The 13,839-nt window shown below is 33.9% G+C and overlaps 1 long non-coding RNA gene across 3 annotated transcripts in view; it reads right to left on the bottom strand.

Annotated features, from left to right (window-relative positions):
* Positions 1 to 13,839, bottom strand: part of LOC145279916 (uncharacterized) — a 426,821-nt gene that overhangs the window by 282,401 nt on the left and 130,581 nt on the right. For 2 of the 3 annotated variants that reach the window (XR_013868486.1, XR_013868485.1), the window contains exon 3: positions 6,751 to 8,825. This is a non-coding gene — a long non-coding RNA (uncharacterized LOC145279916). The remainder of the gene's footprint in view (positions 1 to 6,750; positions 8,826 to 13,839) is intronic. The other variant, XR_013868487.1, reaches the window with a different exon arrangement.

Raw genomic sequence — 13,839 nt, 5'->3', positions numbered from 1 at the left:
ATGCTCGTTTGTACTGACTTCTGAATCCCATTTTCCGACCCTGGTCTCTAAGTTCTTGCAGTGGGAGATAACTAAATACCTTCTCTCTATTAAAACGATGTAGGAAACAACGTTACGAAAAAAAAAACACTGGTTTAACCAGCTTTAGTACAATACAAATGTAGAAAAGATGAATGGAACAGTGGATTATTATCACATAATAAAGACAAATAAATAAAAAACATTTTGTACATGCCAACCAAAAAGTATTCCTTGATCCAAATCGAAATTTGTCTACTATATGTGAAGGTTTTTTTTCTCTTTACTTTACTTCTATTTTTAATTGTATTTAATTATGAATTTGCATATGCCTATCTGTTATCTCTTATATACAAAAAGATGAGTCAATCGAGGTTTGATTCGAAATTTCCGGGCTAAAGTAGAAGTTGAGCAATGGTAACTAACGGGGCAACTCCATATTCTATATCACACTCAAACGAGTCCTCACCATTGGACGTCATTTAAGATTATTTAAACAGAAAGGTGAGATTTTTATTATAGATGTCTGAAACAAGACATTTGCCTTTTAATGAACATTAATTAGTGTTTGTATATTTAGAAAGTTGTTCATCCTCAGTATTCCGGCTGATGTCTGCTCCACCTTCATAATAACCTATCTATTTTTTGCCTTTTTAGAATGTAATATAGTTGATTGATGTTAAGAAAGATAATTGTATTGTAAAATTATACAACAGTACGCTTATGTATGGAATCAACTCTTCATTGGTAGTAACACTAATTTTTGGTGCATTTTAGGCAATAAATAGTATTATCAGACAGCCTTATCTGGTAGCACTGGAAGATGCCCTAACAGGTTTTATGGCTCCTGTTGTATTATGAGTGACATAATTACGGCATGATCACGTTTGACACACCGTCAAACAACGGAAGTTAAGAAACGATAAGTCTGGCCAGTACCGGATAAGTGACCATTTGGAAATTAGAGGTGCTCTATGTGCTGTCCGCTTAGCTCGGTATTGTTTCCATTCATCCTGGATTTTTCCTTGCCTCTGGACTCAAGCAGTGCCGATTCAGGAGAAGTGTTGTTGGGGATTGTGCAACGCTTGCCACACAATTATACGCGCGGTTGCCTCTACAGGGGGTATCCGTCGTCTGTGGAGACTGAACAGAGGCATTCATTATAATCGTGCGTACAAAAATGAATGCATTATTTCGGTAATAGTAATAACTATTAGAGCATCTTATTTAGGAAAATAAGATGCTCTAATAGTTATTACTATTACCGAAATCATGCATTCATTTTATACGCTAAAATGAATAATAGAAAAATAAATATATAAAGCTGTCTAAAGATACTATTCCTAACCTAAAATGCGCCAGACTTTAATGTCATTATTTTTTTCTTTGCAAAATGTAATAATGATCTACAAAGTCAAAAACAAAAAACGACAGTATTCTTTTACAAAAGCATCAAAACAAATATCATGAATAAATATTTGAAGATATAAAAAAAACTTTAAGCTTAAAATATTTTTCCAAAAGTTTTGGATTTGGCATTAAACAACCCGAAAAGTGCTAATAAAAAACAACTAACCACAAAAATCCCTTTCCAATGTACAAATTCCAAATGCATACTAACATATATCTTAATATAAATATAATTAAAATGAACTGAAAAAGTTGCGCATATTTTATTTTAGTAGTCATTTTGTGCGATCCGTCAATTTTATGCTGATTCAACCACTCGCAAATATTTCGTAATGTCCCCGTGGTATTTTTTTACAGTGAATCGATCTCTTCCGTCTGCAATCTTAATTTGCATAATATTTGCACATACCACAAACATGTATGCAAATTAGACTGCAAAATAAAAATTAAAATATTCGCTTATATTCCGTATACGTTATAAAGAAGTAAACATAATTATAAATACTGGCAGTGTTTTCGACAGAAACAGTCATGAACATATCGAATATACCTATACATATATATATATATATATATATATATATATATATATATATATATATATATATATATATATATGATTGTTGAGCTGGATTAAATCCGACGATATGAAATAAAATGCAGGTGGAACGACCTGAATACTCAACGCTTCGCCCGATTTATGCGGGCTTCTTCAAGAGGGATGGGCATTGACATCCCTCTTGAAGAAGCCCGCATAAATCGAGCGAAACGTTGAGTATTCAGGTCCTTCCACCTCCATTTTATTTCATTACAATTAAATTTACCAAAATGATCCAAGATTGTAAAATTAAAGTATATCATAAATATTAAAGTACTAATATTTATAAAATTATCTCAGCCAGATGTAAAAACTCAATAAAACCAAATAGGAAATAGAGCTTATAATATGAGCAAACAGTTAATAAAATATGTTAAAAAACACTTTGAAATGAGTTAAAAACACATTTAAAACACTAGATAAGTAGATAGTCCTTAATCCGCGGAGTTTCGAAGAAATACTGTCCTTCTAATCAGGGGGTAGGAATTAGCAAAATGCGGGATCGGATTTTGCATGCAGAAGTATTTGATGAAACAACAAGTAAGTCAAAGATCTTACTTGAAAACAAAAAAAAAGTGAAGCAGAGGGAATATGGTGAAGAAAAAGGTGATTACACAGGAATGGATAGTCTGGTGGAAGATAAAAAATCCAGTGACGGTAAAATCCAAATATAAAACTTCAGGAAAGTTAAAAGAATTTCTATTTGTATTAGTAAAATCCAGGGAAATCCCGTAATTAGAAGAAGATGGTCCATAATAATCCAAAGGCAGAAATCCATGGAATAATTCACAAAAATGTGTACAAGGAAAAACGAAAAGATTCCAATGATATTAAAAAAGAAAAATAAGATATGCTTATATATATATATATATATATATATATATATATATATATATATATGCGTGTGTGTAAATGTATGCTCTGCTATGTATATATATATATATATATATATATATATATGGAACATATATATATATATATATGTGTGTGTATATATGAATGCATATATGTACACACACATACACACACACACACACATATATATATGTGAAAAATACAAATATCTATTTAATATAAATATACGTAAAAATGCATATATGTCAATGATTTTTTTTACTTATTCATGTTTTCTGCGCGGGTATATATTTTTTAATTTTAGGTTCAGCTAATTTGCCCATCTATTATAAATAAGATCACGGTATCTTTTTCTCGCTCTATCATATACTTTCTGCGTATTTTCCCCGCCATTTTCCACTGCTCGGTCGCCATTCCAGCTGATGACGTACGATGTGCACATGTCGTATGATTATCATATCTTATTACGATTGAAAAGAAAAACTCAAAGAAGAAATAACGAAACGCGCCCGGATTTTTGCTGTTGCAGTTGACGAATCAGACGTGCTTGTTAAAAATCGAAAAAAGAAAGCAATTGCAATTACGAAATCAAGTTTTATATATCACTTAATTGGGGACTCTTTTCTCGTGAGTCATGTTTGAAGATATTTTCAGTCGATTTTGTCCTCAGGGTGCCACGTAGATGAGTTTAATTTTGAATCTATGTAACAATCATACACAGTAACACACATACATTTACATGTATGGCCAGTTATTGAAAAAGTATTTATGAAAATTAATCTACACAGAGGCATCAGCGTTTAATCCTCTTTGTCAACAATTATGATATTCGTGCTAATGAATGCTTTCTATATATATGTATTTTATTATGTCTATTAAGCTAACTATCAACGTCTTTCTCTGGAATAGTTGGATTGTAAAATGTAGGCTTCGAAACTCATTGTTTGACATGTGGGGGTGACAGAATGGGTATTCCCGTAAATTAATCGAATTTATATACCTGGAAGGATTTATATATATATTTTTTTATTTTTTATTTTTTTATTCAATTTTCACCCCAAACAAGGCACAGTGCCACTTTGAAGCAGGGGGCTACTATTAGGGAATTAATTAGCGGGGTCATTATGAAGGGAGAAGAGTAGAAAGATGTTTGTTAACATTACACTTGAACTTCTGCATATCATTGCAGTTGGGAAAGCAGAATCCCGGAAGGGAGTTCCAAAGACCCGCAGTTCTGGGGAAGAAACTATTGGAGTAAAAGGCTTTCTTGCACCTAGGGATCTCCACTGTAAAGGGATGAGACTTAGTAGCTTGTCGGGTTTGTCGGGGGTAGTTACGTCGGGGAGGTACAAGTGTTTGCAGTTCGTCAGAGCATTCACCATTAAAGTATTTGTAGAACAGGCAGAGGGATGCAACATCTCGTCGATGGGACAGAGGTTGAAGCCCAGATGACAGTTCAGGACCTATCAGGTTTGCGACTCTTTTTTGAACCCTGTCCAGGAGCGAGAGACAAGCAGCAGATGCACCAGCCCAGATGTGACAACAGTACTCCATACATGGGCGAATGGTTGCCTTATAGAGGTATAGGATACTGGCAGGCGTAAGTAGTTTTCTAGCACGGTAGAGGGAGCCAACCTTCCTTGCAGCAGCCTTGGCAATGCTCTCAATGTATCTATTCCAGTTCATATTCCCTGTAAACGTTAGGCCGAGGAGTTTAAAAGAAGTACTTTCAGGCAATGTGTTCTTGGCCATTGCTATTGGTGGTAGAGAAGGTTTCTTGTAGTTATTGAAGGAAACAAGCTTAGTCTTAGCAGCATTGAATGAGACCAACCATTTTTGTCCCCATTCCACTACGGATTGGAGGTCATCCTCTAGTGTTTCTGCCATTTTCTTGGATATGTGTTCATTTGTTTTCCCCTCATATCTGTTATAGAGAGTGGTGTCATCGGCAAATATACCCATCTCCGAAACAATATTATCAGGGAGGTCGTTTATGAATATCAGGAACAATAGAGGTCCAAGGATAGACCCCTGAGGCACTCCCGCATTTATGTCATATTGTTTGGATGTACGTCCGTCGAGGACAACTTTGATTTTTCTATTACTTAAGAAGGATTTAATTACGTTATGAATTCTTCCAGTGATTCCATATGATCTAATTTTCATTAGAAGACCATCGTGCCATACCCTGTCAAAAGCCTTAGATATATATATATATATATATATATATATATATATATATATATATATGTGTGTGTGTGTGTGTGTGTGTGTGTGTCTCTGTCTGTGGGAGTCACCACTTATCAAGGCCTGAAGATCTCTCAATGATAAAGGTTCATGAATGTAAGGTGGTAGTGTAGTGTAAATTGTGTGGCTATTTATTATTTATGCAATAACTTTTTACATTGGAATTGATGGCCACCATGTTGTATTCAACCGGGAAGCTTGATAGCAGAACAGTTGTCCACATGCGGGCAGTTCTGGCAAAGAAATCGTTTATAGTGGTTGTAGCTAGTCGAGTATATTTTGTGAAAGATTAACAAGAAAGACTGTGCATTGGAGTTCAGTCGAGAAAATAACAAAGAGCAACGACAGGCTCGCAATATCTCTTCTGTGGAGAAAGAGATTGCAGCGAAGAAAAAAGACATCACCCATTTAGTAGGTTTCGAAGCCGGTTTTGAACTGTATCAAGGCTGGATACAGCTCCTGCCCAGATGTGCCAACAATACTCAATTTTAGGCTTGTATACAGAGAGAAAATTGCATCGACAGTGAGATACCTACTTGAGCGGGAGAGCGATCCAACAATATGTCCCGCTATCTTGGCAACATAATTGATGAGGAAAACGAATGAAAAAATATCTAAGGAAACGGCTAAAGCCTTAAAGGAAGACCTCCAATTTCTAGTGGAATGAAACTGTGAATGCATGCGAACGTTCAATGCTGCCAAGACTAAGCTTCTCTTATTTAATTACTACAAGAATCTTTCTCAACAATCAACTGCTATAGCTAATGATATGCTAACTGAACGTACTTCGTTCAAACTCCTAGGTTTAATATTCACAGAAACATGAATTGGAACAAATACATTGAGGTAATTGCCAAGGCTGCTGCGAAGAAAATGCACTCTTCCTCCCGTGCTAGATAGTTATTCACATCTGAGAGTATCCTGTTCCTCTACAAAGCCACTATTCGTTTATAGATAGAGTATTATTTCCACATCTGGGCTGGTGAATCTGCTACTATTTTGTTGCTCTAAGACGGGGTTCAAAGAGGCGTCGCAATTGCTAATAGGGTTTGCTCTAGCAGCAACACTCGAATCTTTGTCCAATCGCCAAAATGTGGCATATCTTTGCCTATTTTTAAAAAAATATTTTACTGGAATATATTCTGTGGAACTCAACGCACTTGCAACCCATCTCGACGTAGCTACCCCAGAAAACCCCGCCAAGAAGAAAAACGCACACTCCTGCACTTTAGCGATCAATTTGCTTCTTCGCTTGAACTGCTAGACTTTGGAATTCACTGGCAGGTCCCTACTTCACTGACTGTACTGACATGCAGAAGTTCAAGTGTGGACAGATATCTCTCTCCACAGAGTATCCCTATAAATTTGGTCCCAAATAGTAGTAGTCCAGTAAAACAAATGTGGCTGAAGCTTAAACGGATTGCTAACAAATGTTTTTAAACTTGCATTTCCGGCAGAACTAACCTCTCTTTCAGATAAAAAAATTACCCGAACTAACCTTGCCGACTGATGTCAATGGCTGCCATCTTTAAAACCCAACTTAACAATATTAAAATTTTAAGACATAAAATTTTCTAAAACCTATGATTGTCCCTCCTATGGAGTTTTCTGTCAACACTCACCTTTTTGTCTTCAGTTACTCCACTTGAAATGCTGTGAATGGAAGGATCTTCCGTGAAAGAATCATGTGTCTGGAGAAACGCAAGAGACTTCAATGTATTCTTCATAGGCTTCTTCTAAATAAAAATAGCATTCAGAGCAGCATAAACTAAGAAGTTAGCACGAATAGCTCTTGCAATTGCTTTGCCACTTAGGATGTGCTTGACTGTGTTTTCAGCATACACAAGTTCAAAAAGTTCTTGCAATCCAGAACCTGTTATCAAATGACCAATGGACACAAACGAGCTCATCTGTGTACAAAGCCCACCAAGTCGCAAGAAAATTCATTTCAGGGAACTAGAACTAGACTGTGACTCGACTATCATCATTGCTTTCTACCAAAGTGGCTGATCGAATGTTAGAATTAGTGTCATGTTGTATTTTCTTGGCTAAATCACTAATGTAACATAACTTTGAGTACATACAGGTTGGGTTACCAGGGTCTATGCCGATCATTAGCAATAAAACTCTGGATGATTTCCCAAAATATGTTCCTCTGTGCCCTGAATGTATAAGGTCTGACCATGCGGGTCTGGACGGATGAAAAAATAGTAAAACCTTCCAAAGGATGTCAACATTACAACCTTCTTGGTCTTGAGCTCTTTAAATGTCACCGGTGATTTCTTGGTGTGCTGTGAATCTAGGTACTTGATGTTGATCCTTCCAACCCTTATTATATCTTTTGAAAAGTCCCTAATCCTTGGAATAGGTTTTCCTTTTCCCGAACGTAAAAGATGCTATACTAATACCGTGGAATGTATTAGAACCATCAATACTCCTTACATTGTGGTTCACATTATCAGCTACGAACTGCACAAACTCAATAGGAAAGAGAGTTTCAGCGCAATAAACAAGAGTAGCACTTCTTTCGAATTTATGAACTTCCGAGTAAGCAACCATGCTTATTCAGAGTGTCAATTAGGAACCTCTATTCAAATTGGTCATGCATTTTCACTGCTCAACCAAACTGCAAAGGTACAAGCAGAACTCTGCGTCTCACAGTCTGCATTATCCAACTTATTAATGCAAATATCAAATCTTTACCTGCAAATATCTTCCTGAAAAGATCAGCAATGTTTTAGGAACATATTCAAGAATCTCATCTCGTTATAGATAATTCTTAGACAGGTAATATTCTCATATTGTCTGGATAGATTTAATGTTCTTCTTGGTAAGCTTGTTTGCCGTCTCTATGATTCTAATGGCTTCTGATTTTGAATTGTCTGTTGACAGGCTTTCTGCATAGAAGTCATGAGGAATACATTTTATTGTAACAACATTAGGTTTCTCATTAATTTTAGTCACAATAATGTTGTCTTTGAAATGTTCTAGCAATCGAGATTTCATGTATGAGATACTGCAAGATTCAAAGCTAGTCTCCTCGAGAATTTTCTCCATTTTTTTAACAAGGTCGACAATGATGAGTTGCTTCTCATCATTTTGTTGCAAATAATTAGCAACTTCCAGAAATGCCTGCTTTATCTCTGAATCCACTGGTCTACCAATGTTTTATTTCTTAGTAGAATCAATAGAAGAAACTTCCTTAGGGATATGTTTTATTTGAGTCAAATTTTGAAAAGCATGTTTTGTGATAGCGTATTCTTGTGAAACAAGGTCAGTTACATAACATATTCTTCCTTTAACAGTGGATGGCCAACCATCATTTTTTCGAACATTCTCACAATCTTTTAACAATCTTTCCTAAAACTCAATAGTTTCTTAATGGGAAACATCAACACCTTTTTTCTTTCTATCAGATTTTGCTCTCGAATTTGAACAAACACAAAGAGCAAATTGTACGATACAGCATTTCACCATGTTTGGACTGTTTTTATTTTTATGTACGCTGTGTACATTTTTTGTGAAGACATGACCAATCTGAATTATGATCTCGGTTCTACGTTGTTCAGAAGCTCTGTTAATGGAATCGATTCCTTTTCTGGCTGACGATGAAATTTTGTTCATTACTGGACAGTTCATTATTACAAATAGCACACTTGTCAGCATCCATAATTATCGATCCTCCACTTTGGTTAACCTGAAATTAGAATATCCCAGAATATTAAGCTTATACAGTAATACATCAAAAGAGACAAAAAATAAGACATAAGAAGTTATAATTATATTTAACTTTATGAAAACTGTTGGTTTTATCCAATTTCACTTTGTTACATGTTATTCTTGAAGATTGAATTTACAGTGTGTTGGACATGGGGGACTAAAATCGGCGGCAATCTTTAAAGATGGCGACCGTTGACTCCTTTTAGCAAGGTTAGTTATGGTATTTTTTTATGCCCAATATCACAGTTAAAAACCTTTGTTAACAATTTGTTTGAGGCTCAGACAAAAACAAATAAGCTAAATTGACTGGACTATAGCCCTTTATTACAAAGTGAAACTGTGCCTTGTTTGGGGTAAAATAACTGGCAAAAAAGTAGGTAAACATAATCGCTTTTATGCATAAAATACACTTTCTATGCATTTTTGTGTGAGTTCGTTCCTTATATATTCCGAAACTACTGGGGCTATTTTTTTTTTAAATTTCACACACATGCGCCTGAGAGTCATCTTAGATACGTTTTATATTAGAATACCCCCGATACGTATCGAAAATAGATAATCAAAGAACCCCCATTATAGGAAGATGAAATCACAGATGCATTTGAAAAAGGATTATCAGCTCAAAAGCAGAAAAGAAAGTTGGATAAAATCAACAGTAATTTCTTTGAGAAAACAAGGCATATTAAAAATGAATGTCTTTGTTGCAGATACTGACTGAAAGAGACTAAGAAAACAACCTCTTCCATGGACGTGAATCAGTAGATCTATGCAAAAAATATGGACGTCATTCAGTAGCTCTATGCAAAAAATATCCAACTGATCAACATTAAACGGTTCCTGTCGAATATTTATTGGTGTGTAAAATTCAGATTCTCAACAAAGATGTGGATAACAATGAGCACTTCAAGACATTTACGACGGAGGCATCCAAACAGCTTTGTAAAGTGCATTGAGATTGAGAATATATATTCTTAAAGCTAAAAAATGTATTTTTAAATGTAAAATGCTAGGTCGTGTCGTGCATATATAGAAGAAAAGGGAAATGTCGGTTTTATTATTTTTATAACACACACAACCACATATATATATACACACACATATATATATATATATACATATATATATAGATAGATAGATAGATAGATATATTAAACTGTACAGAAAAACAGAAAAACATTGGTACCATCGGCTTTTCAGTTTTAAATAAATATTAGGCTCTTATATTGAAAATTTTTATTTGTAATCGAGCACTTTTATGGAATTCTTTCCAGCAAAGAGTGTATATATATATATATATATATATATATATAAATTAAACTCTTGGTTCGTTCGTAATTAATAGTCTAAATAACTAAATAAATGATTGCTTCGACATTTTGGTATAATATGTTTACTGTACCCATGTGTGTTTTTATATATCTCTTTTTAATTGTAATATTATACTTAATTTTCCTATAATAAATAGGTGGTTTTCTTTGTACCGATAGGCCATTTTTATTTATGGACAATTATTTATCACCGCTTGCTATCACGTGACCGTTGTTTCCAATTAAGCGGTTCTCCCGCTAGATCTGGAGATTTCGTTTGCAATCTAGCGGGGAATTCTAGAACATCTAAAAAAAATGTGCACCCACACATTATTAAAAAATGAAGAAAAGCGCTTGAAAATACTTTAAAACATAAAATAAACTCATTCACGTAAGTAAAAAGAGTAGCATTTATTGCCTTTGGTAACAATTATTTGATTATTTATTTTGTTTTTCACCTATTCTTCGGCGAACCATTCTTAAATCTCGCTATAAAATCGATTTTTCCAAGTACATTTTAGGGGGGACATTCCAACCTCCGTATTTTAGTTTAAAATACAATCTAAGCAACCCCCTTAGTCAAAAATTCTAAAAAGCAAGAAACAACATCAAAAAAAAACTTATACCAAACACAGTGGAATTTAATTATCTACCAACCTAAATACTTTTAATATGGTAAAACAAAGTTTTTTTGTTTTTTTATTTTTCTCATTTCCAAATATGTTGTTCAAGTGGATTTTACACACTGAATAATAAAAAAAAATAAACAAATGTCCGCTTATTACCTAAGGAGTAATTTCTCAAAAGTTGTAAACAAATGACTAGGTGTATCAGAATTTTTGTATGAATTTTTGACACCCCTAACACGAAACTGCGAATAAAATATAAAATAAACTCGTAATTTCTCATTTAAAAGTGGGTTGTTTATTGTCTTTATGGATTATACTTCCAAAATAAACTATTAAAGTTGTATAAAAAGTAATAGAAATATTATTTTTTTAAAACAGTAATGAAATTAATTGAATTTTACGAGCTCGGTATTTTAAATTTTTAAACTTTAAAAATTTATCAAAATTTTTCTATTGATTCAATTTTTACTATATTTTCAGAGTCAATGTGAAATTTTATGCTATTTTCAATAAACTGAATATAATATTTGAGACAAACGTTTTTTTAATTCAATCCCCCCCTATGTTCTAAATATCTATTAAAAAGTAAATAATTAATTTACTCACCAAAGTGTTATATATCACAAATTGAAGATAAAAAATCAATAAATAGTATATTCAAATTAAAAACAAAAAAGTAGTGTTTTTTTATAAATTTATTTGTAAAGTCCGAAGTTTAAAACCTTTTTTTTTTAAAAAACACGGTGTTTTTTTTTTTTTTTTTTTTTTTTTTTGTAATGACACCTTAGTTCTTGCTCCTTTAATTGAAAGAAATTAGGGCTTGAAGCACATTTTTCGAGGAGTTATAAGCATGAAAAACGGGGTGGAATTATTCAATATTTTTCACAAATTTTCTGATATACCTAACAAATGACTTATCTACAACTAACCCTAAGTTCGAGTTGCACTCCCAAATTTAGAGTTAGTGATAGTCATATATTTTTTATACAATTTTTCAAGAGTGAAGTCCCCAATGATTAAACGACATGCAACCAGTTAGTTGTTGGAAAGACAACTTTTAATAAAAGAAATGAAATAAAAATAACTTAAACACAGAATAAAACGGTACAAACAGCTAAACGAGCACAGACACTCACTATTTGGTCACCAACCAGTGAGACAAAGACTAAAATCTCGCAGTAGCTTCATCAATATAGAGGAAATCGATCCCAGGCAAGCTGCCTCCTATGGAACGATGGCGAGACTATAACAGCAGGAATAAAAATGAAGCCCTACCAGACCCAAAAGAAACACTCCCCCAGGGTTCAAACCTTGATAGAAAAAACTGGGTGACTCTAAATAGAGCCAGAGCCAAAGTAGGCAAAACAAAAGACAATCTCCACAAGTGAGACCTAGACACCTCACCTTTATGTCCATGTGGAGAGGTACAAACGATCCACCACCTTAGGGAAAACTGCCGATTGGGCCCTCATTGCTCAAACCAAGACCTTAAGGAGACAAACAGCACCGCCATGCGATGGGTTAATTTCTATTGCGATAAGATAAAAAAATTAAAATAACTGTTCAGTCAGTATGTTTTTATACAAAATGTAAAGTTTGCTTGACTTGTTCTAAGAATACGCATCAACTCTGCTGGAATTAGTCGTGGAGTCATGTTGTCGATTAATATTTATTTTTCTGCTACGATGATTAATATGTAGTATAGTTCTGCATTTATTTGCTGATGTTTCTGGTAGTTTTGCAATTTGCTGAGTTTAAATAAGTTGAATTTAATTACATTCAGGATAAAATAGGTTTGTTCAAAAAACAACGCGTGGATTCGATGCAAAATAACACCGTTGCAAAGACAAAGAGATTTGCATCGGAAATCGGGCACTGTTTTTACTTAGCCAAGGTAGACGTAGGCAAACAGGACATCTATTAACTATAATTACTTAGGTTTGTAAAAATTGGAAACTTTCTTATTAATAGTATTCTAAATAATATCTAAGGGGTAACCATTGTTACAAAGGGTTATAGTAATAAATTTAAGCTCGTCATCCAAATTAACTTTAGAACTAATCATCAAGGGCCTATGTGCTAAAGTCTTTATTAGATTGTATTTTTGGTTTGTAGGATAAAAAAATAGTTCCAATGCTTATAGAGACCGCTAAAGGTTGGTTTACGATAAGCAGAAGAAAACATGAGGAGGTCTTGGGCACAAGAACATCCAAAAACAGAGGAGTAGAATTCGTTTCTTTGTCTACAGTAAACTTTAGGGCTGGATGAACGTAATTGAGAGTCACCAAAAAAAGCATCCGCATTCGTCTCGTTGTCAGATAAGCAAAAAGTGTCATCGACGTAACGAAAGTAAAACCCTGGTTTATGCAAACCAGACAATAGACCCTGTTCATGAACATCCACAAAAATATTAGCCAACGCTGGTCCCAATGGGAAACCCATGGCCACCGCATCTGTCTCTCTGTATATAATACCATTAAAACTGAATTCAACCGACATGGTGACAAATTTTATCAATTCTACAAAAATATTTTTTGGAATTGGGGGAGTTGGAAGTTTACTCCGATATAAGGCGTCAGCACAAATTTTAATAGTTTCTTACAATGGGACGTAAGTAAAAAGACTAGAAATATCAAAAGGATATATGATTTTATTAGAATTAGTATAGTTTTACATAAAGTTAGCAAGGCTAAAAGAATCTTTAATGTAAAATAAACTAGAACGTTCCAAAACGGGTTCTAAAATACTTGTCAACCATTTAGCTAACTTATGTTGAGGGGACCCTTTTATTGATAATATGGGGCTCAACGATAACTCACTTATGGGTCTTAGGCGAATAGAACCGGTGGGTCGAATAAAATTAGAAATGGCTATTGGAAGAACACTTTTGAACCATTTGACAATTTATATATATATATATATATATATATATATATATATATATATATATGTACAAATATGACATTGTCTGTGTGTGTTCAGTTCATACAAAACTTCTCTGTATATTTTTGTCCGCAGATGAAGTACATGATCTCTAGGGTATTTAAATTCATGG

The sequence above is a fragment of the Euprymna scolopes genome, chromosome 7 (assembly GCF_053919585.1).
Source record: "Euprymna scolopes isolate OS-2025 chromosome 7, ASM5391958v1, whole genome shotgun sequence".
NCBI lineage: Eukaryota > Metazoa > Mollusca > Cephalopoda > Sepiida > Sepiolidae > Euprymna > Euprymna scolopes.
This window is presented reverse-complemented; position numbering and strand designations above follow the sequence as displayed.